The following is a 27,045-nucleotide window of genomic DNA, read 5'->3' on the forward strand; positions in this document are numbered from 1 at the left end:
AGAAGAGAGGAGAGACTGAGATGGTAAGATCTAGAGAGATGTTGACAGAGCAGGAAGAATAAGAGCCAGAGAGACAGTGAGAGAAATTAACTGAGACTGAAATTCCAAGGATAGAAAGAAGTTAGATATGGCAGGAGTATAAAGTGGGCATGCGAGAGGGTGGAGAGGTGAGCAGCAAACGGATCATCAGGACTCCTAAAATCCAAGAAAAGACGTGCGTTTTATCCCACAGAACCCAATTAAGGGTTTTAAGTAGGGGAGTGACAGGATCAGATTTGTGTTTTGAAAAGATCCCTGTGGCTGCAGTGTAAAGAATGAATAAGAGAGGAGACAGAAGAAAAACTATGTTACCAGAAAGGAATGGTCAGTGTGGCAGCTTAAACAAAGGGGAGTCAGAAAGCGAGGATTTGGCAGTGTTTTTCCAGCACTGTCAGGGAAGAAGCAGTAAATCTGAGGATTGGAACATTCCTGTGAGTGCAGAGGAAGTATATAATGGTGGTTAAGAGTCTGGGCTTGGAGTCAGACAGACCTGGGTTTAACCTCAAATCTATCTCCCTGTAGTTTATGTGATCTAGCACTCGTTATCAATTCTAAGCTGTAACTTCTTATTCTGTGAAATAGGAACAATAATTGTGAGCATGTAAACTGCTTTGCTCTCTGCCTATTAGGTATGGATGCTAAATAAATAGTTTGGTGGTTTCTTTTTCTTTCTTTTTTTTTTTTTTTGCTTTTTAGGGCTGCACTTGCAGCATAGGGAATTTCCCAAGCTAGGGATTGAACTGGAGCTGCAGCTGCCGGCTGACACCATAACCACAGCAACGCCAGATCCAAGCTGCATCTGCAATCTACACCACAGCTCATGGCAATGCCAGATTCTTAACCCACCGAGCAAGGCCAGGGATCAAACTCAAGTCCTCATGGATACTAGCAGGGTTCGTTACCATTGAGCCACAAAAGGAACTCCTAGAATGCTAAATAAATATTAGTTTTAATGTGATATTATTAGGTGTGTTCTGTTATGGGTTGGAACACTTCTAATTAGTCACCCCACGACTGGGAGGAACTATACCTCGATAGCCTCTACCTGTTTTGAAATGGTTCTCTGCAAGTCAAGAAACTCTGATTACTAACTTCACTACATTCCTGGTTTATTAGTATCCTGGCTGCCAAAAAGAGCATATTTCCCAGTGAATATTAATAAGATAATACCAAATTTACATTTAGTCTCTCCTCTCTCTCTCTCTCTCTTTATTTATTTTTATTTTTTGGTCTTTTTAGGGCCACACCCATGGCCCATGGAATTTCCCAGGCTAGGGGTTAAATCAGAGCTGTTAATGCTGGCCTACACCACAGCCACAGCAATGCCAGATCCTAGCCAATTCTGCGACCTACACCACAGCTCATAGCAATGCTGGATCCTTAGCCCACTGAGTGAGGCCAGGGATGGAACCTCCGTCATCATGGTTACTAGTCAGATTCATTTCTGCTGAACCATGACAGGAACTCCCTACATTTAGTCTCTTTTGAGTTGGCTTAGCTTGAGTCAGTCCCCTGAATGTGTTCCTCCCTGGGAAGAACCAAATACAGATGTGGGGCTTCCAAGGCTGATGTCCAGACCCAGGCCCAGTGGCTGCACCAAGGGCCCATCCCTAGGAGAGTGACCACAGGGCTGCCTTAGACAGCTGTACCTAGTTATGCACGTGGACTCTCACCCTTTGAATCTAAGCATGTTTTACATGATAACTCCACCAATACTGAAAATTTCCTGTTTTCCTTTCCCCACGCCACAAAATCGTCTCTTGAAGAAAGTTATCAACATAGAATAAGACTATTTTATAGTTCCCAGCTTCAAATGGGTCAGGAGTGACACCCGCCTGGGCATTTGATGTGCTTTTTTTTTTTTTTTTTTTTTTTAATCTGTCTTTGGGGGAAAGGGCTAGATCTGTTATAGACTTAATATTTTTAGAAATGTAGTAGGCTCATTTAGAGGTAAATATTTTAAACAGACCACCCACACGTTGTCTTAACTGTACCTCACTGAGACATTATCACAGAAGCTTCAAACCTTAGGGACCAAGAAACCTTTTAACACTGTTTAGGCTACGAGACACCCTTGGTTGATGATCTGAGTTCGCTCTCCCTTAGTGTAGATCAGGCTGCTGAGGCGGGTGATATTTCAGTCATTTGAATGTCAGTCTAAAAGCATGAACATCTCTGCTGCACATCATCAGAGCCCCGGGTCATTTACACTTTTGGTTGTTTTACTTCACAGCCCTGAGCCTTCCCTGAGCTGCTGTCATTCTGACCCTGAGGCTGCCCTTCACAGCCTCCTGACTCCACTCCCCACATCCTCTTTCAAGCCAATACAGAGCAGAGGTTGACCTTGTCCCATCAACCAGTTACCCATGCAGACCCAATTAATCTTTGGTCACCAGTCAATCTAACTCACTTTCCTCCTTGAATACTATAGAATCTCACAGAAGGGATATTTCAGCTTCGTTTGCTTTTATGTGGGATGAGCTGTGGCTGAAACATAAATGGCTGCCCTGTGGAAGGATGTGAGGACCCCTGGGGACCAAAGGTGTTAGAGTGTCAGGGTCTAAGATCTTACCCCTGCTCCTTTCCTTGCCCCTTAGGGCTTCTTTCCAAGGATAAGGAATTCCTAGGTATTAACTAATTGCCTCTGACTCCAGAGCATTCTCTAAGACAATTTCCACACAACGATAAGGGGAAAGGGATGAAAAATGGCCCCAAAGAAGGCATTCAGAGCATCTTGAGATATATGAGGGAGCTGGGTGTACCTGTGCAGAGTGATGTCAAGTGAGGGCACGATGTGATTCTAGAATCAGAGTCATCTGAGTTTGTTCAAGGAGATGAACCCCTGAGACCTGTATGAGATGTTTTAACTCTCTGAGGATATACATCTGAAAGATTAAATGATCCCCCATATGCAAAGGACTTACCAGACTGCCTATCTGCTGCATAGATGTGTGCTAAAGTCAAACATCACTCGCTGAGTTTAACACTGGCCAGACTGGGCTTTATCAGGCAACACAAAGACATACATCACTTGTTTCAACAAATGTTGGGCAGAGGTCTACCATGAGGACTCAGTTCAGCAGTTAGTATTTAAAACATTCCAAATGCATTCAGATCACCTGTGGGAGGAGAGCTATCATCTACAGGAGATGCTTATGTTGGCACTGGCTTGAATTTGATGAGCTGCTCCCCCGTGAGTAGAGTAAGGATGGAATTTGGGGTGAGCAGCCTGATAGGAAAGACGACATTGCCCATGGAGTGAGAAAGATGGGGAAGGTCAGTGGTCCAGCATGCCTTTGGGCAACAGGAACAACATCCAGTGGCAACATCCCTAGAGTTTGTGAGGCCCATGCCTTGTAACACCCATTGGGGAATATATTTGGGTCCTGTGGTAAGCATAACAACAGCCCCACCCCCAAAGTTGTCCATGTCCTGATCCCCAGAAATTTGTTAAATTACATATTAAAGGAGAATTAAGGTTACAGATGGAATTAAAGTCTTAATTAGCCCACCTGGAAATGGGCGAGATTATCATGAATTCTCTGAGTAGGCCAAATGTAACCACAAAAATCTTTTAATACAAAAGAAGAGGAGGTCAGCCTCACACTGGCCACAATGGCTGTCATTAATAAGTCTACAAATAGGAAATGCTGGGGAGGGTGTGTAGAAAAGGGAACCCTCCTACACTGTTTGGGGGAATCAAATTGGTAAAACCACTCTGGAAAACAGTATGGAGTTTCCTCAGAAAACCACATATAGAACTTCCATATGATCCAGCAATCCCACTCCTGGGAATATATCCAGACACAACTTTCATTCAAAATGATACATGCACCTATATGTTCATAGCAGCACTATTCACAATAGCCAAAACATAGAAACAATCTAAATGTCCATCGACAGATGAATGGATTAAGAAGATGTGGTAGATATATGTGGAATAATGGAATGGAACACTACTTAACCATAAAAAAGAACAAAATAATATCATTTGCAGCAATATAGATGCAACGAGAGATTCTAATACCAAATGAAGTAAAAGAGAAAGACAAATACCATATGACATCACTTATATGTGGAATCTAAAATACGGCACAGATGAACCTATCTACAGAACAGAAAGATACTCACAGACATGGAGAACAGACTTGTGGTTGCCAAGGGGCTGGGGAGTGGGATGGACTAGGAGTTTGGAATTAGTAGATGCAAACTATTCCATTTAGAATGGGTAAGCAATGAGGTCCTATTGTATACTACTGTATAGCACAGGGACCTATACTCAATCACTTGTGACAGAACATGATAGAAGATAATATGAGAAAAAGAATGTATATTATGTATAACTGGGCCACTTTGCTGTATAGAAGAATAGACAGAACATTGCAAATCAACTATAATAAATTTTTTTTAAAAAAAAAGAGGAGGTCAGAGTGATAACATAAGGACTTGACTCCTATTGCTGCTTTGAAGACAGGAGGAGGGGACCATGAAGCAGGAAGTACAGACAGCAGGCAGAGTCAAGGACAGATTCTCCCCTAGAGTCTAGAGAAAGAACACAGCCCTGTGATTTTAGCCTAGTGAGACCCTTGACGGACTTACAATCTACAGAACTGAAAGATAGTAAATTCATGTCATTTTAAGCCATTAAGTTTGTGGTCACCTGTTAGACCAGCCACAGAAAACTAATACAGGTCCCTCCTGAGGTGGAGCTCCAGATGCTTTCCCACCAGGGATAATCTGTCCAAAGCACGAATCATTTCTCAGTCTCTGAGGAGAGCACCTGCTTATCTTTAACCAAGAGCAAAAAGCTTTCCAATTCCACTCTCTATCTCGTGGCAAATACTGTTGAAACCAGCTCCTCTGTGGCCGCAGGCATTCAGAAGCTCTAGGTGGGCAGTGGAATGCTAAAGGAAGAACATTCATTATTGGAAGTCAATGTGAAACTTACCTCAGAACTTTTCAGACCACTACTTCAAAAGAAGAACTAAACACCAAGGGCGTTGTTAGGAATCTGACTGGGCAGCTTTCGGAAAACAAATTCAGAGACAAAACACATCCTATATCTCAAGTTTACCTTTATTGTTCCAAAGAATAGCAGGGATCTTAGAAGACTGTCATCTGAAAGCACGATGTGTGGAGTTAGAGATGGAGTGGCAGTATTAATGGAATTGCCTTGCTTTAGTAGGTTTAAGGAAAATCCTTAACATTATTTTCCTGCCGTTTTCTAAATTAAATTTATAAGAAATATTATGTATCCTGCTGTGCAGTGTGAAAGCTGTATTCTTGTAAAGGGCTTATAATCATATTAAAAAGCTGGAGGGTGAAGTTTGTTCATGCCATCAAAGTCACAAAGTGAAAATAGAGTCTTACATTGTGCATTTTTAGAATGGTAATACCTTTTGGCATATATAACACCACAAAGTGCTTCCCTGATATTGTTTCGTTAATCCTCAGAACAGCCCCACCGGGGAGGTATATTTTTATCTCCACTTTGCATATGGGAAAACTGAGGCACAGCAAGTGTCAGCAATTTGCTTTGGCCTGCCAGTGCATTGCAGCACAGCTGGTGCTGAAACTCCAGGATCTTAGCCTGAAGACAATTCCCGCCATTCATCAGACGACAGTCATCCAGCTAATCTACCTTTCTGCAGGTACAGAAATAGCTCCAGGAAGACTTCTGCATCGCTCAAATTTTATCTTCAAGTTCCTCAAGGAAAAAAAAAAAAAAGGTCTGTCAATAGATTTTTCTGTTAATTCCATAACATCTGCTTAAAATACTTACAAATAATGAGTAGGTTGGAGTGGGAGGGTTAAAAAAAAGCGGGGACATTTTGCAAAGTTAGGGGGAAATATGGAGACTCTGGGAAAAACCAACAGGGTAAGAGTTCAAGGAAGCCAGAACCTCCCACAGGAACCTGCCCACCACCAGAAGCACTGTCTCACCTCAGACCAGGGAAATCCAGTTGTGTGTCCCCGAGTGACGTAGCACCAAAAAGGCTTCAGAAGCACCCTACGAACAACAGAAGTGAATAAAGGATGTTTTAAGCCCCACTGTGGGGGGTATTAATCTCAATGTATCACTCCTGTGGCCTCATTGGAATTAGGCTGCTGTTGTTTCCCAAGAGGAATAGTCATAGGCTCAAGGCCCCAACCATTGAGGCTGGTATTCAATCCCAGGGCTGACAGAATTTAACTACCTGCTTTGAACCACCCACTGCTTCTCCAATTGACTCTGCCAACAGGTCACAGTGATATACTCAGAACTGTTTTCTGTTTGTGTCTTTCTTTGTTGTCCGAGCAATGAGCCTGATAAGCATGCCCTTATCTCATTCAATTTTATCCTCAATACCCTTCAATAAAAACATTAAGGGCATTGTTTCTAGTTCTTTTTCCTGAGAACTTATTTAAAACAAAGGTAGTCAATTTATTTGGATAATTACCATATTCTCTTCCTTTCCTTCCTGTGCCCATATGCTATGTGTGTCACTAAGTGTGTTGCAAATGCTTGGTTAGAAGTTCTCTGAGTTATTTATACAAATAGTCGATTGACCAGCTGCAGAGAAGCACATTTAGAGCTAAACTGCCATTCCAGGATTAAGATTAACAATAGGGAGACAAAGGGCTTGTTCTGACTCCTGGACAAGGTAGGTGGTCTTACACAGTGCGGGTTCTCACACAGGGAGTCTGGAGCCAACTGGAGTGTTTCGCAGACTTGCTAGCAGAACTCCAGCCATATCCTCTCACTTCATAGCATTCCAGTCTGTGCCAGTGGATTCATGCTGCCAGCACCCTCAGCTTTAAGAGTTTCCGCTGACCATAGGCATGCTCAGTCTGAGAGGAGAGGTCAGAGGTGCTGGGAAGTGACCGCCTCTGATGCAGCCTTAACCAGCCATGCATTAAGATGAATGGATCAACCTTGCACCCTCCTGACCTTCTGGAATACTTCCTAGGCATATTCAGCACCATCTTCCAGAGCCTGGACAGGGTATGACTCGGTAACACACAGAAGTCATCCCCCCTCTAATGCATCCTATCTTGGCTTCCTTCACCTCCCCATCTCATTTCCCCATGCCTTGTTAGCACCTCCTGGAATAACTTCCCAAATAAACTCAGGATCAGCTTCTCGGTGTACCCAGCCTAACTCATCCATGTTTCCTGGACTTCTGTCTTCCTTTGCCATATAAAAAAATCAACCTATTAAATTGTAGAGTCATAAGGGGCCCTCTAAATCATCTAACTCCCAACAGATCTTTGGGAGTAGGGGAGAAGCAGGGTGGAAGGAAAAAAGGCTGGACTCTAGCCACTTTCTTAAACTAGTACAGAGAAATTTCTGCTTTTTCCCTCATTTTCCCAGCAAGAGTCCGCTTGAACTAAAGGATCTAAACCTTTGGGCTTAGAAAACCCAAAAACCATGGGTCTAGGCAAATATATTTACCCACACAGGAATCCCATCTGTATTAGTTTCCTATTGCTACTGTAATAAATTACCACAAACTTGGAAACTACAGAAATTCACTGTCTCATAATTCTGGAGAACAGAAGTCTGAATCTGAAGTGTCAGCAAAGCCATGCTTCCTCCAAAGGGTCTATGGGAGAATCATCCCTGCTCCTCCAGTCTCTGGAGACTCTAGGCCTTCCTTGGCTTCTGGCAGCATCACACTATCTCTGCCTTGTCTTCCCATGGTCTTCTTCACTGGTCTACCTCATCTTACCTTTTGTCTTTTACGAAGACAGTTCTCATTGGACTTAGGGTCCACTCGGATAATCCAGAATGGATTTGGTAGCAGATTCATCAGGGCCGTTATTTCTTACCATGCTTACATGGCCTGTCACAGGGCCTGGATGACAGATGCTCATTAAAGACATTTGCCAAATGAGGGATTCCATGATGAGAAAACAAGAGCAATTGGATAAAAGTTTTCTGTAGGAAGTGACATTTGAGGAGGATTTTGAGGAAATGGCAGAGATGGGGCAGGGAAAACATTCCTGAAGAGTGAAAAGTGTATAAATGGGTTGTTCGGGGCTTCCTGTTTGGAAAGTGGCAAAAAGCAGAGTTTGTTGTTTTGTTTTGTTTTTCCAACTGCACCCGCAGCTTATGGAAGTTTCCAGGTGAGGGATGGAATCTGAGCTGCAGCTGAGACGTACATCACAGCTGTGACAATGCTGAATCATTAACCCACTATGCTGGGCTAGGTATCAAACCCATGCTGCTGCAGAAACAATGCCAGATCTTAACCCACTGCAGCACTGTGGGAATTCCAGCAGAGTTTGGTTTTAACATAAGGATATGTCTAGGGCAGGGATCAGGTGAGTTTTCTGTAAGGGGCCAAATAGCAAAGATTTTAGGTTTTGTGAGGTGGGTGTGGTTGTGTTCTAACAAAACTTTATTTATAAAAGTGGGTAATGGACCACATTTGGCTCACACTTGGGTTACAGTTTGCTGGTTGTTGATCTGGGGAATCATGAAAGGGCTGGCATTCATTTGAGGCTCGTGGAGTTCCCTTAATCCTAAACTGTGGATTTGATAAATTACCAGACAAGTAATAGACCCACAAGAATATAGCAAGTTTCTGGATGAAGAAGGTATGTGACAAAAGTGATTTTTAAATCTGATTAATATGATCAATATGATCAGCATCCATTGATGAAGAGAATCAGAAGAGATGAGAGGCACAGAGAGGAGCAGTTAGGTGTCTGTTGTAATAGATAATTGTCTCCACTGAAAAGATTGGACGTGAAGCGATAAGGGCAATTGAAACATTAAGTCTGTTGATCTCGGGTGTAGGGAAATGGTGCGAGGCTTGTAGGGAAGACACAGGGAAGTGAGGAGGAGGAAGAACTTTGGTGTTGAGGGGAAATAGCCAACTGAGTTTCCACATGGGCAGTATGAGGAGGTATACAATGGGGTATCAAACACGAGAAAAAACTTAGGGTTCAAGCAAGGGATTCATACTGTAGATGCTGACTTGAGTGAAAGGCTGAGCACATGGAGAGAGAGACAGCATGGTGCCTGAGGACAAATGTTGGAGATGATCTTCACAGAGACACTGAGTGGAGGAGGAAAGCATCAGTAAGTGATCCAGGATCACAGAGGGCTATGGGTTGGGGGAGTTGAGGCAAACAGGGAGGCCAGGAGGGTATCCCAAGGAAAGGTAAAATCAAGCTCAAACAAATCCACCTCCAGAAAGCAATAAAAACCAAATCTCTTTCTGGAATTATTATTATTTTTAATATTCACAGCATGGTGCATTAACCAGAAATAATGCACTAAAATTAGCCAGAGTGAGCCTCGCCTTAAGGTTGGCACCGCCCCGTTCTATTCAAGAACCTGCATCACAAAGAACGTGACACAGAAAAGCGACAGACCTATTTGCTTTCTTTATCCCAGGCAGACTTGCATACTTCAAATGACCTGAAAAAATTCAATAATCTGTTCATTTGCTAGAGTCTCTCTCTGAGACTCCACTGATGGGTGATTTATCAGAGCAGCCGGGGCCAGCGCAGGGACATTCTCTGCATTTGCTTTGATGCTCTGATGCCAAAGGACATTATCAGAACTGAAGGCAGTGATTTCCATGAAAACAATGGCTAGTGGTTAATACCACCCTGTTGGCACATAACAAGGAAGATGACCCGCGATAATGTGAGGGCTGAGAGTTCACCACAGCCCACGTCTGTCCTTCATCTGAAGCCTGTCTGCTCTGTGCTCTCAGGCTTGCCATGCATTCCCAGGAAGTGGGCTAGGCTGTTATAACAAAGGCTTGGCATCTTCCTTGGCCCTAGGTAAAATTGGGAGGCACAATGTCCATCCGGCCGAGGACTGACAAAGGCTGATTTCACTGCGTTTTTTACATCCCCACTGTCTGAGTCAAAGGCATTTGACCGCAGATTCTTGTGGTTAGGCCAGCAGAGAAATTACAGGAGGAAGAGAGCAATGATCCTGAATAACCTTTCTTGGAAAGAGTTCAATTTATCCTCACCTGCTGATCCCGGCACTCTTTCTGGATCCTCTTGAATTTAAACTACTGTTTATTAGTTTCTGTGAATTCTCTTTGTGGAGAATCTACCATTCTGCCTTTTTTGGAAGAAAAAATAAAATCTTCTGCAGCATTGCTGGGGATTTTACAATCAGGAAGTAGAAAACTGTGTTTCAAATTTGAAGCTAACAAGAACTTGTCCTGTAATAGATGGGATGTGAGGCTTTGTGTCTTCCAGGGAAGGGGATGGAGGAAAAAAAAGGCTACCTGGCCACTGTTTTTTTTTTTTTTTTTTTTTTTTTATTATTTTCTGTTGTTCGCCGTCGCCAGAAAAATCTCTTTACTGTCTGGGAAGAAAGGTTTGCAGTCTGGAACAAGTCATACCTCAAGTGAAAAACAACTGTTACCAATTCAGGTAACAATGCATCTGATTTTCACAAAGTCATCTGGCTACAGAATAATGAGTCAGTTATTTCTCTAGAATGACTTTCCATGGCGTTTCTCTGTGAATACATTTCAAATTTTAACAACACTACAGTGTTGCAAGTGTAAAAGCTACCAGGCCATAAATTGAGCTGTGCTAAGTCATTCGCCTTTGCCCCTACGGATGCATTTTCCCACCTTCTCTGTGCTGCAGGAAGCTGGACTTTCAAAATCTCTTCATCAAAACTCCTCATGCTCTGGCCTCTGGTTGGGTTTGTCCAATAGAAGGTGTCAGTGGGAGATCAGAGGATAGGATGAGGGAGCCCAGGGTATACATGTCCTCTCCTTTCCCTGTCAAGGTTTGGGCAGTGGCTGTGTTTTGTCATGTGGCCCCTCTTGTGAGCTCTGGTGGTGATATTAGCTTCCTACCTTTTGTTCCTGTTGCTTCCCCATCTCCTTGCTGTTTCCTTCAAACCTGCCCGCACCTCTTTCAATGAAACTCTTGAAGGGTGTCTTTGGTTTCCTGACTGCTCCTCGAGGGAAAACATAACAATATTTTAGTGGTAACCTTTGTAAAATAATGCAAAGGGGGTATGGAAATAATGATGTATATCCTAGTCAAAAATTTAACAGGAGTATTGGGAAACATGATTGCATAAGTCTAAATGTCATCTGGAAGAAAAAATATTCAAGAATATAGTCAAAAAATCCTGAAAAAAATATTTGAAAATGTAAAAGTGATGAAAGAGTTCTCCACTTAGTAGAGATTTCAATTGATTTTATTCTTATTATTTTTTCCTTCTAGGCCGCACCTATGTCATATGGAAGTTTCAGGGCTAGGAGCCAAAGAGGAACTACAGCTGTCAGCCTATTCCACAGCCAAAACACACTGGCTCCGAGCTACATCTGCAACCTACACCATAGCTTGCGGCAACACTAGATCCTTAACCCACTGAGTGAGGCCAGGGATCAAACCCACATCCTCGTGGATACTAGTCAGTTTCTTAACCAGCTGAGCCACAATGGGAACTCCTCAAATGATTTTATTTTTTTAAATATCATTGGAGTATAATTTGACTTAAAATGTTGTATTAGTTTCAGCAAAGTGAATCAGTTATACACATTTATATATCCATTCCTTTTCAGATTCTTTTCCCCTATGGTTATCAAGTAAACTTCCCTGTGCTATGCAATAGGTTTTATTATGTATTTTATGCATAGTAGTGTTTATATGTTAATACCATCTTCCTAATTTACTCTTCTCTGCAGTGTTTCCTCTTTGGTAACCATAAGTTTGGTTTTAAAATCCTTGAGTCCATTTCTGTTTTGTGAATAAGTTCATTTGTATTATTTCTTTAAAGTTTTATTGATATATAGTTGATTTACAATGTTGTTATAATTTCTGCACAAAGTGATTCAGTTATACATATACACAATCTATTTTTTCCAGATTATTTTCCTGTATAAATCATCACAGAATATTGGGTAGAGTTCCCTGTGCTATATAGCAGTTCCCCAAGCATTTCATACACCAGAGTGAGCATATGCCAATCCCAAACTCCCAATTCACTTCCCCCCACACCCCATCCCCTTTGGTAACCATAAGTTTGTTTTCAAATTCTTTGAGTCTAATTCTGTTCTGCAAATAAGTTCATTTAAAACCTTCTTTAAGATTCCACATGTGATGTGTGTCTTTTTCTGTCTGACTTAACTTCACTTAGTAAGATAATCTCTAAGTCCATCCATGTTGTTGAAAATGGTATTGTTTCCTTTTTCTGGTTCAATAATATTCCATTTTATATATGTACCACATCTTCTTTGTCCATTCCTCTCTTTATAGGCATTTAAGTTGCTTCCATGTCTTGGCTATTGTGAATAGTGCTGCAATGAAAATTGGGGGTGCATGTATCTTTTCACAGGTGCATATGTCTTTTCAAAGGTGCATGAATACTGCAGTCCTGGGTCCTAACTACGGTCAATCTGTGCTGGAGGCTTTGGTGAAAACAATGTCTGAGAGACACCAAGGCCAATTACCAACTTCAGCACCTAGCCCCTGCCTGCTCTGGTAGACACACATCTTGGGCTGGGGAGTGCAAGGCAATAGAACTGACCATCTGTGCAGAGCTGTTTCTGATCTAGCTGCTGCAAATTGGTCCCTGTATTCTCTTTGAGGCTCAGAAGCTCCTCCTCTGTCCCAACTGATCTCCCTGCTGGTGGGGAAAATTCCCAGGGTTCAGGAACTTTTCTTCTTTCCCAGTTCCCTCCCAGGGGCACAGGTCCCATCCCACCTCCTTTCTTTCTTTCTTTCTTTCTTTTTTTTTTTAGGGCCACATGCACCCACCCATGACTTATGGAGGTTCCCAGGCTAGGGGTCTAATAGCTGTAGCTGCCAGCCTAAGCCAGAGCCACAGCAATGTGGGATCTGAGCCATGTCTGCAACCTACAGCACAGCTCACGGCAACCGCCAGATCCTTAACCCACTGAGCCAGGCCAGGGATCGAACCCACGTCTTCATGGATGCTAGTTGGATTTGCACTAACCACTGAGCCGTGACAGGAACTCCTTTCTTTTTTCTTTTGTCCCACCAGATTACATGGAGACATTCTTGGTCTATCAGAAGCCTAAGGTTTTTTGCCAGCCTTCAGTAGATTTTTCTCCATGAATCATTCCACATGTAGATGAATTCTTATGTATTTGTGGAAGGAGGTGAGCTTCATATCTTTATAGTCTGCCGTCTTCTCCCTCAATTGATTTTGCAACTTCACTAATTGAAATGAATTAACACTTGTGCAAAAATAGAAGACAGATTAGTAAAAGAGAATAGAAAGCCTATAAATCCACATGACAAAGTGTGGATTTATATGAAAACGCTAGTATTTCTAATCATTAGTGGAAATAATGATTATTTAACAAAAGTGTTAGGTAACTGACCAGCCATTTGTAAAAAAGAAAAAGCTGAATTCCTAACCTCATTACTGACATTACAACAAATTGCAGAGGAATCAAAGATTTAAATGGGAAAAAAAAACAACTGATAAAAATACTAGAGGAACACATATTTAAACATTTTTCTAATCTTGGAGCAAGTATGTATGGGTGTTTCTAGGCATGTCAAGAAAATAGGAAATAATACAGTTTTCACTCTTAATTGCTATGTGAAATACAAAATTCTCTATACCTTAAAAAAAGAAAAAAGCCCACAGGACATATAGAGGAAGAAAAATCTTGACAGAACTTACTGGTAGTATTATGGAACACATGGACTGAAAATTGTTTGCCACTGAAAACAATTAAAAATGCTAGATTAAAATTTCTCAAGTTCTTTAAATGTATTGCTGAGCTGGGAAAAATTAAGGAGTTTGCAGAGGTCAAAAGAGGAATTGTTGTAGGACCCTGTGAAATAGTTGTCATTCTGAGGTTGTATGCCCACTTTAGTGACCCAGATCTTCTCTTTTTGGTGGTTGTACAAGGAGAAGGGGACAAGATGAACCAAAGCCTGACTGGGACCACTAAGGTTATACCTTTATTGTAAGAGTGAATGAGAACTAAGCCCTGTCATATGGAAGGAAACTTGCCTATCACTGCCTTGGCACTGAATGGACAGGTCCATTTACACTGTGTGGAAAAAGCCACCCTGAGGATTTGCCAGCATTCCTGGAGTCTGCAGCTACAATTACCATTATCTGGTGGAGTTAGTCCAAGAAACTTCAAGCTGGCAGTGCTCCCAGGCAACTGGCAGAGCAAAGTATAGGTCCTCTCTCAAGGCATGAAAATTCAACCCAAGCCCCAAAGAACTCTTAGAGATTTGATTCCAAGGAAACTGAGCTTTCATTCAAAAACAAAGGAAACAAGGCACCAGAAGCAAGAGCCAGCAGATACAAACTGACAAAATGTTTGGACATCAGAATTACCAGACACAAACTCTAAAATGATGTATTTAATATGTATAAGTGGATAAAAGAGAAGCCTAAATATATGAGAAAGGAACAAGAGACTGTTAAAAGCAACCACACAGACCTTGAAAAGAAGCAGATTTCTAAAACGAACCATGTAATAGTTAATGTTAAAAAAAAAAAAAAAAAAATCTCAGGAGTTCCCGTCGTGGCTCAGTGGTTAGCGAATCTGACTAGTAACCATGAGGTTTCTGGTTTGATCCCTGGCCTTGCTCAGTGGGTCAAGGATCCAACGCTGCCGTGAGCTGTGGCGTAGGGTGCAGACACGGCTCGGATCCCATGTTGCTGTGGCTCTGGTGTAGACCGTTGGCTACAGCTCCGATTCGACCCCCAGCCTGGAAACCTCCATATGCCACAGGAGCGGCCCTAGAAAAGGCAAAAAGACAAAAAAAAAAAAAAAAAGAAAAGAAAAAAAAAATCTCAGCAGGTGGATTAAACAGAAAATTAGACCCAGGGGGACAGAAATCACTGCCAAGGAAGATAGATTGGAAGAAATTATCCAGAGGACCAAATGCACAGTGAAGAGACATAGAAGATAGACAACATCTTGGATACATCTAACAGGAATTCCAAACGATAATAGAACAGAAAAGAAATCATACTCAGTGAGAAAATGGCCAGAAGTTTTAAAAACTGAATTTGAGAGACACCAAGGCTCAAATTCAGAAAATTAAACAAATCTTGGAAAGAGTAAATAAAAACAAAGCCATACCTATATGGGTCATAGAGAAACTGTAAAACCTCAAGGATAAATTTTAAAGCAGTCAGTGAGAAAAACAAGATTACTTCTAGAGAACAACAGACTGACAACCAATGTTTCCATAGGATGCAATTTATGGAATAATATCACCAGGTTAAAAGAAAATATATAAACATAAAAGCTTTCAAGAATGAAAGTGAATTAAATAGAATTTCTCAGTTAAAAACTGAGTTTATGGAATTCCTGTTGTGTCTCAGTGGAAACAAATCCATATTCGTGAGGACAGAGATTCTGTCCCTGGCCTCACTCAGTGGGTTAAGGATCCAGCATTGCCATAAGCTGTGATGTAGGTCATAGATGCGGCTCAGATCTGGCATTGCTGTGGCATAGGCTGGCAGCTACAGCTCCGATTAGATCCCCAGCTGGGAACCTCCATGTGCCGTGGGTGTGGCCCTAAAAAGACAAAAAATTTTAAAAATTAAAACTGAGTTTACTACTTATAGACTCTTACTAAACGAAATTCAGAAGGCAAATGCAAAATGATGTTTAAAGGGTTTGAAGTAAAAAAGAAATAATACTAGTAAATATATGATAAATGAAAAAAGTTGTGTAAAACAGTAATGACGTTAATTTATGGAATTTAAAAAAAGACTAGATGTCATTTTGAAGGGTCTAGCTGATGTTAAACATTTAAGTTGCATTATTTGGAAGAAGTATGAAACAATAGAAAATATATATATTGGCCTCTGCCCTTGGTTCCTGGAACACAGGTCCTTAAACCTTTGTAGTTTCCTGAGTGATAAGAGCACAATCAGCATACTTTATTCCAGCATCTGGTCTTTGACCTCATCCCTGAAACAGGGCCCCTAAATTCTTGTAAATCCCTAAGTGATAGAGCACTTGGACCATCTTTTGTACTAATGAGATGAGTCCATGTGGGCTCCAGGATGGGGGCTGGTCACCAGAAAGATCAAGCCATGATGAGAGGCTTAGCATTTTCAGTCTCATCTCCTGTTCTCCAGAGAGGGGATAGGAGCCAGTGATGGAGTCAATAATTGATCATGCCTACATGAGGAAGCCTCGATAAAATCCCAGGAGTTGTGGGTTTGGGGAGTCTTCCAGGTTAATGAATGCATCCATACCAGGAAGGTGATGTACCCTCAACTTCACAGGACAGAAGGTCCTTTGCTCAGAACCCTCCCAGACCTTGTGCTGTGTATCTCTTCATTTGGCTGTTCATCTATATCTTTCATCATAATCTTTAATAAACTGATAAAGGTAAGTGTTTCCCTGAGTTCTGGGAGCCACTGTTACAAATTAAATGCAAGGAGAGGGTGTTGGAGCCTCTGATCTATAGCTGGTTGGTACGGATGACAACCTGGACTTTGGACTGGGTTCTAAAGTGTGTGCGTGGTGTGGAGGAGAGGGAGGCAATTTGTGGAAATGAGCCCTTAACCCGTGTGATAGGATGCTCTCTCCAGGTAGATAATGTCAAATCGAATTATATTGGAAGACACTTAGCTGGTATCTGAGACTTGCTTGTTGTTTTGGGGAAAACCTCCCACTTTTGGCCACCAGAACTGTCGGAAGTAAAGTGTTCTGTGTGAGTAGTAAAGGAGACTCAGGAGAAAAACTAAGTAGGGAAGATCTGGGTTTCTCCCTGCATAAGAAGAACAAAATGAGTTTTCTTCTCATTACAAATAGTAATTCATTAACTTTTTAGGTAAAAACTATCAAAATAGAAAAACTACCAAAAGAATAGAATGTAATTTCCAAACTTAGAGGGGAAAGAAATGAAGTGGGAAAAGTTGGTGTGGGGAGGAGTGGGACAAAAATGCATTTTTAGGTGTGTGTGTATATATAATGTGTATATATACACACACACATGCACACACACATACATATGCGAGTGTGTATTTGTGTACATATATACATATAAATATGTATTTTCATACATGGAAAAATCACAAAGAAATGTGAGGAGACAGTGAACACAAAATTCAGAAAGCTGGTGGAGTCTGGAGACAAAGTGTGGCTGCTTTTGTATGGTCTCTGCTACTCTGGGCTCAGTGGAGTCACCTGCAAATGGGCTTAGAAGGGTGCCTTGACAGTGCACAGCAGAGCTCTGGGGTGGGCGGTGAGGAGGTAGGACCAGTTCTCAGCAGTACCTTCAGGAGCTGAAGGATCGATGGAGTAGATGGAGGAAAAAATGTATTAAGAACCCAGACCTCCTCCTGGTTGCTCTGGCCTGGGAATCTTGTATGATCTCATGGAGGAGTGAAAAGGAATCCTCAGAAATGACTGTGACGGAAGTTTCACTGGCCCAGCTCATAGCATCTGACTCAGAAAAATAAACAGGGTATTTTTTCCCTCTGAAAACAACATTGAAGACAACCCATTTCTTTCCCAAAATGTTAGTGGTGATGATTTTTAGTGAAATTTCAGGTATTTTTAAGTTTCTTTGTATTTATATTTATAATGTTTTATAATGTTTAACATTTTATATAAATATTTATAATGTTTATATTGAAAAAAAGCAGGATATAAATCTTGGTTTTTTAATATAAATGTATCTGAGTGCAGGACATAGCAAAGGGACTTTTCTGTGTTTTGAGAAGGCCAATGTTTATAATTTCCTAGAAGCTGCCCTGAAAATATTTTTGGGTAGTGTCTAATGTTCTAACTGTGTATTTCCTAAGGTAGGTTCTGTTTTCTAAACTATCAAGCCCCATCCATGCTACTCTTATCCTTGTCTTTCCCACATGTGTTAGTATTTAGCAATCATTTTTCTCTCAAGTGATCATTTAAATAAAAACACATTCATATTGTCATGTAATACTATGTCATCCTATAGCAGAGGAAGCCCATATTGTGGGCTTTCTATAATTATTAATACATGTAAGTAATTTTTTCTATCATTTTCAATGTTCTAACTACTATGCTGTTGTTATCTTCTCCTCATTGCCAAAACTTTTCTACCCTCACCCTTCTCATCTCTTTCTCCCAATACACACACACACACACACACACACACACACACACATGCATATATGCACACTTCCATGTTCTTTCATTTTCATCAATGGCACCATCATTTTTTTCAATTTCTCGGACCAATTTTCTCCTTCCTTTATGCATATAAATTGCTGTTCAATATTAATACAAACACATTTCTCCAGTAAATACTATCTAAAGGCAGAAGATAAGCTCAGAGAAGTGGCTGTGGTGGAGATTATCTTCCCCTATAAGTGAAATGAAGTGGATTATCTGACACTAGGATTCTTGGCTCCATAGTCTTCATTGCTGTCAGTGTCATGTAAGTGCCTGACACTGAGCTTTTGATGCCTGAGACAAAGACATCCATCTCGAATTAATATGTCACCAGCTACACCACTACGTAAGGAACCAGGCCCTCCACCTATGAAGTCCCTCTTTGAGAAAGTCCTGAGTAACTTAGATAACTACCTAGGGGACCTTGTTTCTCCCTTCCCATGCCCTAAGCCCTCCTCTTATGTTTTAAATTTGCTGATAAAGAGTGAACCCCTGCAACACTAGACACCCCACCTTTGGACTCTAATAAAGGCAGAGCTCCAGATCTACCTTCCTTTCCCCTCTCTCTACTGAGACCTCACAGTGTGACCCTTTGGTGTGCTGTGTACTTGCCAGGACTTGTAACTAATAAATCCTATTCCTCCGAGTTCCCCGACGATGTCTTACTAAAGTGCATCCTGCAATCATAAGAACCATAACAGCCTGTTCAGCCACAACATTAGCCCTGGTGGTAGAGCGAAACATCTGCTGGGGGTCACCTCAAGCAATACCTGGGCATTCCCACCTGAGAACACCAGTCCTGTTAGATTGGGACCAAACAGAAAAGGCAGTATCTCTGAGACTCCTGCTTACACTGGCTCGTGGAATCACCCTGAGACAGCCCTGGATCACTGAGAGCTAGAAATGGTAGTGCTGCACAATCCTTATCCTTCTGAATTGCAGAGCAAGGATTTGGACAGAGCCACAGCCATCATGGGGCTAGGACAGGTGCCCCACCGAAATGCTTTTTGTTTTCAGACAAAGAAATACCCTGTTCTATTATTTCTCTAAATCTTCAGGCAAACAGCCTGGAGGTACCTGTCCTTAAAGATCGTATAAAGGACAAACAAGGCTTATAGAACTGTGCTTTTAGGACCTCCATAGAATGAGAGTCCTGGAGAAAATGGAAATCAACTGAACAATTCCCAATTGCTTCTATCAGTGGCTTGGAGCATTAGCCTCCCAAACTGGTAACAAAGAATTATAACTGATATTGGTGGAGAGCAAAACTTCACCTCCAATCTCTGGGCCTTGCACTTCTCTAAAATTTTCCTAATCCACTTAGGTAAAGGCTCTGGGGCTATTGGAGAACTACGAGCTTCTTTCTAAACAGTGGAAAGAGTGTAGAAAAGAACCATCTGATCAGCAAAATCCCATAAAGATCACATATCATTATAACAGGGACCAAAAATTAATGTGGAAAAATTCACACCCTCTTTCTCTCTAACCTGCACCCTTTGCCTGGATGTCTCCATGGAGGTCAGGGTACCAAGTGAGGGGTGGGATATTGTGGGAAACTGTAGAGTAGGTTAGCAGGATTTATACTGAACAGGACAGAGAGGAAAGAGGAAGAGGTAGGAGAGGAGAGAGGAGGGAAGTGCAAAATGTCCATGGCAAGAAGTGTTTCTGCAGTCAACGTAGAAATTTGGTGGAGATGGAGGGTGAAGAGGAACCAGAGGCATCTTTCTACGTGTACCACATATGAAGCCCTGCAGAGCTCCTTCCTGGACCCTAAATAATATCCATATGATTTCTCAAGGCATCTGGAGTCAAATTTGTGGGATATGTATAAATGACTTGAGGGAGGAGATAGCTCGCCCCAGGCAAGTCTCTGGAACTCATTTCCTGCTGACCTTTTTAGATGAAGAGAGAAGCAGAAGCACAGCTCTCCTTGAGTGAAAGAGAAGGAGATGACATTTTTCTCATTCTTGGGGTTAAGACCTCCCAGACCACACATGGGCAGAAAAAATGCTCAGGGGTCACAGAAGGGAGGGGGTGCCAACCTCCCAGAAGCCCTCATGCTGGAATCCATTTTGATGGAAAGATGCACACACACACTGGGGAGGGCCCTGAGTCAGGACAAATAGGGACACAAGCGAGATGAGAGGGAACTTGGAAGACTGCCTCCTTATAGGTGATTTATTTATTTATTTATTTATTTTTTTTTTTTGCATTTTAACAAAGGGTTTATTTGCTGATTCCTAAAAAGCAAAATTCAGAAAATAGCCCCCCTCCCCCACTTATGACTAATTCTATAGTAGAACATTTCCAATTGTCCTCTCTTGCCAAGGTGTGCACTTTCATGGGCACTTCATCATAGAGCAGACCGACATCCAGAGATACTTTGAAAGGCACCTGGCACTGTTGTACTGCTCACGCCTTCTGGTACACCTCCCTGGCAGGGAAGGGGAACCTTTTCTGTAGTTGCCCCCTTTCAACAGAAATTCATTGAAAAAATTTCTTGATAGCAAAGTATTTAAAGATCCCTCCCCCAGCTTCAGTCATCAACTGGAAAAGTACAGAATTGAAAAAGTTTTTCCCAGCTGTGATCAAAACATGGAATACTGAAGAACATCTGGAGTACTCTACATCCTTAGGTTCTGTACTTAGATGTGTACAGGGAAGTTGAATCCCACGTTCTATTGCTTTCCAAAATGGGTAACAGAAGAGAGGATTTGATTAGAATAGCTAAAAAACAAAACAAAACAAAACAAAAAAGCCTGATAGTCAATCTCTGATGGAGCAAAGCCGATTTTTTTCAACCATAAACTGATACCATCTTATTGACCCTGCAGAGATCCAACAAGATGAGCCTCACATTTCAGAGAGTTGGCAGAGAGCTGATAGGTGAAGAGAATGCTGCTGAAGGCACAGAGCAAAGAATCCCAAGGAATTTTTAGTGCCATTTTCATTTAATAAGCCAGTAGTATAGCAACCTAAAGACCTTGGCTGAGATCACACCAGGATGTTTTTATGGAACTGCTGCAGGAAAATGAGAGGGGCTGCTGGCATCCTCTGGCTCATGGTGCTAAATGAGCAGCTCCAGCACCAACTCCTTGGAGAGCCTATGGCTGGGGTGTGTAACGGAGGTATTTCTTGCCAGATGGGAGCTCTTTGGTGAAGACTCCTTTAGGGAAAAGTTTTTTGGCTTCCTCTTCAGGGATATTTGGAAGGACCATCACGCTGTCTCCATTCTTCCAGTCAACCGGAGTGGCAACCCTCTTTTCTGCTGTCAGCTGGAGAGAGATAATTACTCTGAGAATCTCATCAAAGTTTCTGCCAGTGGTAGCTGGGTAGAGGATGGACAGTTTCAGCTTTTTATCGGGACCAAAAATAAATACCACACGAGCTGTCACAGGCATGCCCTGTTCGTCCTTTTCTGCTGGGTCTAGCATACCCAACTGGATGGCAAGGTCCCGACTCTTATCATCAATGATGGGAAAAGGTAACGTTTCCTTGGGCTCCTCACCATTGTAAGCATTGATATCCTTGCTCCAGGCAAGATGGTCTTCGACACTGTCTATTGAAAGGGCAATCATCTTAACATTCCTCTTGGCAAATTCTGGTGCCAGCTTGGCCGCTCTGCCAAGCTCTGTGGTGCACACTGGGGTGAAGTCCCGAGGGTGGGAGAAAAGAATGCCCCATGAGTCTCCCAGATAGTCATGGAAACGGATGCGGCCGATGGTAGTATTGGCTTCGAAGTTGGGAGCCTCGTCCCCGAGAAGCAGACCTCCGGGCATGGCGGCAGCAGTGACGCGGGAAGATGAAGAAGCCCAGCAGCGACAGCTAACGGATGGCTGGTTCTAGCCTTATAGGTGTTGCGGGGAGGAATACCTCCTTATAGGTGATTTAAACTGCCCCTTTAGTGTGCAGCTCACTCTGAGCCTGCCCATATGTTCTTGCACTTGTACTAAGTATCTTATAAACACTCCATCATCTTCACTACTTTGTTTAATTCTTTCTTCAAAGATCACAAGAACCAAGGTCCTGCTGCAAGCCCACTGCCCTTGTGGTCCCGTGGTTAAGATCCAGTGGTCTCACTGCCATGGCTTGGGTTTGATTCCTGATTGGGGAATTGAGGTCCCCACCTTAAGCTGCTGTATGCTGGGATTAGACTCAGCTGTACCTGGGTGACATATGAGACAGGCTCAAGAAGAACCATCAAAAGAGGAGACAACAGATCTGAAATTCCTGCAGCCTATTCTGGAACAGCACATATCATTTAGTTTTTGTTATAACTGTTGTTTTAAACCTTTTGTTTCCTCTAAATGTATGACTTGTTCCTGCTATTTTTGCACTTTCAAAAACTGCAGTTTCAGCTTTCAGATCACATTTACATCCATAATTGTAACAAACCAAATGGTTTTAGTGGAAAATGCTGCTCTGCTTAACTCTTGGCATCTGAGATGTACCCCCACAGAGTGTGCTTCTGTAACACACAGAGTGAAAAGACGAACAGTTTCGCACCCAGGAGATCAAATTAACTAATGAGGTAAATCTGACATTCATGGGTGAAACACCACACAGTGTTTAAGGATTTGTCTGAAAAGGACTTTACAGAAAGTCATTAGAGAGAAAAATTTCATTTTCAGGGTTTTATGTGCAGCTCTTGAGAATTTGCCTCTCTTTGAGTTAGGGTACGCAAGACAAAGAGACCCAAAGGCTCAGGGCTCAACATAGTGGCAGTTAACTTCCTAGAGCAGTTTGAGGTTGGCATGGAGGTGGAGGCAGAATACTTTAAGTCATTCAGGGCTCAGGCTGGTGGTGCCTTTGCCCTCTCAGCATCCGGCTTTGGAGTTGCTGTGGGTGGGGAGGTAGGAAGAGTATGGGGTCAGCAGCTTAAAGGAGAAAAGACCGTGGAGGAAGGAATGAGGGAGGTTCTTGAGGTCAGGCCTGGGAGAGCAGACATGATTTGTGCTCATATTCTGAGTGACCTCACTATAGGGAAAGCTGAGAACTGAAGTGCAAGTTTGTCACCAAAGCAGGAGAGAACAATGGGAAAATTGGGGGTTCTAAGGCTCATGTTTCCATTGCCCCTTTTCCTTTGTCTCAAACCCTCAATGGCTGGCAGCCCACCTGGCACCTCACCCCTGGAACCTCTGCCTTGCATTCTGAAGGCAGGGTCTCTGCCTCCCTGCCAACTTCATGTTACCTACCATCCTGCCCTCTGTGACCTTTACAGTTGTCAAATGAGCTTAAGGTCTTTTTTTTACCTCTAGTGCTTCACCCCTGAAGTGAAATAAAGCTATACATTAATCAAATTGGGTGCCTAGGCTTTGAGAGACACTCTGAAGCTCTCTGCTGTCTAGTAAAACATGTGCATAGGAGCTTGGCTGCCCTGCCCTTTCAGAATACACTGAGTGCTCTAAGGCAGCATGACAGAAGCCTGTTTAGATGAAAGCACCAGGCCTGTTTTGGTAGCTTCTATTTGGCATATTTGACTTTGGTGAGATCATACTAAAGTTTCACGCTTTCTGGGTGTATAAAATTGATGAAGCATAAATTAGTTGGCTGATCTATGCATTTTGGGGCTCTATTGTTTGAAAATTACTGTCTTTGGAAGCTCTCCAGTGGGTACAACCTTGCTTGCATGGATTTTAGACAAAACATCCCTGTTAGTATTTGTCAGAAAAGTATGCATCTATGGAGAAAAAAAAAAGGGTTCTCTAAAAATCAGACAAATTGCTTATTTCTACATATTCTTATTTTTTTCTCCCCCTCATTTCTAAAGAATGTACATCCCGCAGTGATGTGGCTGATCTAATGGCATGTACCAGTGGTGTTAAAAATTAGAGTGACAGACTTAATCTAAAGCGCTATGGTTATTTTCTAAAATAAACACATGAAAGCATATACTGAAAATGTACCAAGTAGGAAGGTGATATGCTTGCCTTCAATACCAAGATAATTTGTGCAGGCTAATTTTTGCAGTAATTAATATAGTAACAGATGTTCACCTTGGAATTCCTTAAATATAAATCTTGATGCATGTAAAATTAATAAAAATTTGAAGCCTCCTAATTTAGTTATGTTTTGCTTTTAAAGATGAATCAAAACTTATGGATGTTTGATGCCGTAGTAATTGTTAGTATTTTCCTTTTGTAGGTGGCTCAACAAAATTTATACAACCTTCTGTCAATTTTTTTAAAAAGTTCCAATGGTTCAAGAAAAATGTATGTGTCTCTGTGCTATGTAGGAAGCAGCAGTATTCTGGGTTGATTTGCTTCTATTTTTAAGTGTAGTTGATTTACAATGTTGTGCCAATTTCTGCTGTATAGCAGAGTGACTCAGATATACATATATATATGTATATATATATATTTTTTTAAATATTATTTTCCATTGTGGCCTATCCCAGGAGATTGGATATAGTTCCCTGTGCTATACAGTAGATCTTTGTTGCTTATCCATTATAAATGTAATAGTTTGCATCTACCACCCAAAACTCCCGGTTCATCCTTTTCCCTCCCCCTCCCACTTGGCAGCCATAAATCTGCTCTCCATGTCTGTGAGTCTGTTTCTGTTTTGTAGATAGGTTCATTTGTGCCACATTTTAGATTCCACATGTAAGATATTATATAGTATTTGTCTTTCTCTTTCTGACCTGCTTCACTTAGTATGAGAATCTCTAGTTGCGCCCATGTTGCTGCAAATGGCATTATTTCCATTTTTTTTCCTTTCTTTGATTAAATTCTGCTCAGCCTCAGACATATTCTGTGCCCTCAAATGAGAACTTCATGCTGTCTCCATCATCAAAGCTTCTGTCCATGTTGTTCCCTCTACCTGGCATTCTCTCTTCCGGCCTTGTTTTGACCATCCTCTCTACTTGAGCTTAAATCACTACCCATGAAAGCTTCCCTGATCCCCATCAGCACATTTAGCCCCCCGTAGTATTTGCCTACAGCCTATACCAAGCACACTAACATTTTGTTTTTCTCCTCCGTTATATTATATGCACTTCAAGGGCAGGGTCCCTGTTTGCTGAGCCTCGTATCCTCAGTACTTAGCAGAGTCCCTGGCATTATTGAATGAGTGAGTTTATGGTAAGGTTTGACATCTGAGCAGCTTATAAATGAGCCCCTGCCTCTAATTTACATTTCATATACACAATACTTTAGGAAAAAGGTAAAAGTTGTCTAAGAGGAAACAAAGACCATTCTCTCATTAAACAAATTGTTCATTAATTATTTTCAACACAGTCGAAATTAATCGTATTGAGCTTTATGGCATCCTACAGGACACTAAAGATATAGTAATTAACAAAACATAGCCCTTGTTTCCTGTAAGCAAGTCAGATAATGGATATGCATACCACTAGATTTGTGTGTAGAGAAAATATCAGTAACTTTTATCTTTAGGATGATTAGACTTGAAAACAAAAAATGGGCAGCTAGAAACCTTATACTGGAGTGCTTTGGTAATAACAGGCAAGTTTGCTTTTCATTTAAGTTGTCTTTTAAAAAATTAAATTATTTATTTGTTAGTCTTACCGGCTACAGAATGCAAACAGCATACTTGTGGGAGGCTAATACCAAGTTCAATTCATCTACATTAAATCTCTTATCTTCAGTATGACTGGGATATAAGTTGCTGCTCATTCAAATGATGGAATTCAGAAATCTCTCAAAATGCTATTCCAAAATGCACAGCTTACTACTAATCAACAGTATGAGAAATAACTTGATGAGTGAACTAGCTTCTAAACCCTTTACACATTCTGAATTTGCTTTAAAAAATCCCCCAAACTCAAAAGAATTCAGCCTATTTTAAACAAGGTTATTGTGTTGGCCAAAAATAAGTCTTGTCAAAGTTACAACTTATGCATTATACTTCCATTTCCCCCTAAATTCAGAAAGAAAAAAGAAAGCCAAGGGAAAAACAAAAATGATGTACATTGTTATTTTGCTGAGAGGCTAACGGTTTGGGAAGAACTCATCTTTTGTACATACCATACTTACAGAAACCTCACGAGTCTTCAAAACACGGAGGGCTTGACAAGCTGTTCATCTGTGCAGAAAAAGCATTCCTAGTGGGAGCAGTGCCTGGAAAGTCAACCAGCCTCCAAGGACTCAACATTCCTGTCAACTGTTGGTCATTTTGACCAACGATGGCAGCAAATGGTCCTGTTTAAACTTAGTCACCTTATATTTATTATGTGTGATTATTTGACCATATTGCACTCAAAGAGAAGCATTGATGACAGGAATTCAAATGAGAAAACACTTTATAAGATTGTCTATTTTCATCTCTGATATGTAGGTCTTGAAGATTCTGGGAAATCATAGCATTTGGAAACAAAATAAATGAGCTGAGTGGTGTCATCTCTAAGGGCAACTACAAAACTGTCTGCAAAACATGCGGCAGGCGAGGTGTTTGAGTCTCACCCTCGTGATTTTCTAGATGGCATTTTAGAACCGCTCAGGGAGACAGCATAGCTTAAGAGTATAACTGAACATCGCAGGGTTTGGAGTTTTGGAATGCTTAGATTTTAAATTCTGCGTTCACTCCTTTCTGGCTGTGTGACCATGGATAAATTACTTAACTTCTCTACTCACTCACTGACAAAATTGGATCCAGAATGAACTCCTCTTCATGAGATAGTTGTACACACAAAGTGAGATAAGACACGTAAATAACGTGCTGAGCACAGTGTGTTGCCCGTGTTGAGTGTCTTTGGCACCACAATTCCACATGCCAGGGGTAAGCTGTTCTATGGCTCAGACCGAGGCAACACAGCAGCTCAGATCCTTGGCAGCTATTCTTTCCTGCTAGCCTTTTTCCCTTTCCAGACCCTTTCTTTCTAGGGTAGGACTGATTTATTTCAGTTGCAAGACCTGGTACAGGTCCGTGAATAAACCAAGAC

General features: G+C 41.6%; 1 pseudogene across 1 annotated transcript; it reads right to left on the minus strand.

The window, feature by feature from the left end:
- Positions 1–20,320: 20,320 nt before the first annotated feature.
- On the minus strand, positions 20,321–21,987 carry LOC146398607 (peroxiredoxin-6 pseudogene; annotated as a pseudogene). The gene has a single exon (XR_014820049.1). The product of XR_014820049.1 is annotated as a peroxiredoxin-6 pseudogene (transcript).
- Between the last annotated feature and the right edge of the window lie 5,058 nt (positions 21,988–27,045).

This window comes from Sus scrofa, chromosome 11 (assembly GCF_054392235.1).
Source record: "Sus scrofa isolate SSC_HxYL_T2T_F1_AM1 chromosome 11, Sscrofa_HxYL_maternal_Yorkshire_Landrace_v2.0, whole genome shotgun sequence".
NCBI classification, from domain to species: Eukaryota; Metazoa; Chordata; class Mammalia; order Artiodactyla; family Suidae; genus Sus; species Sus scrofa.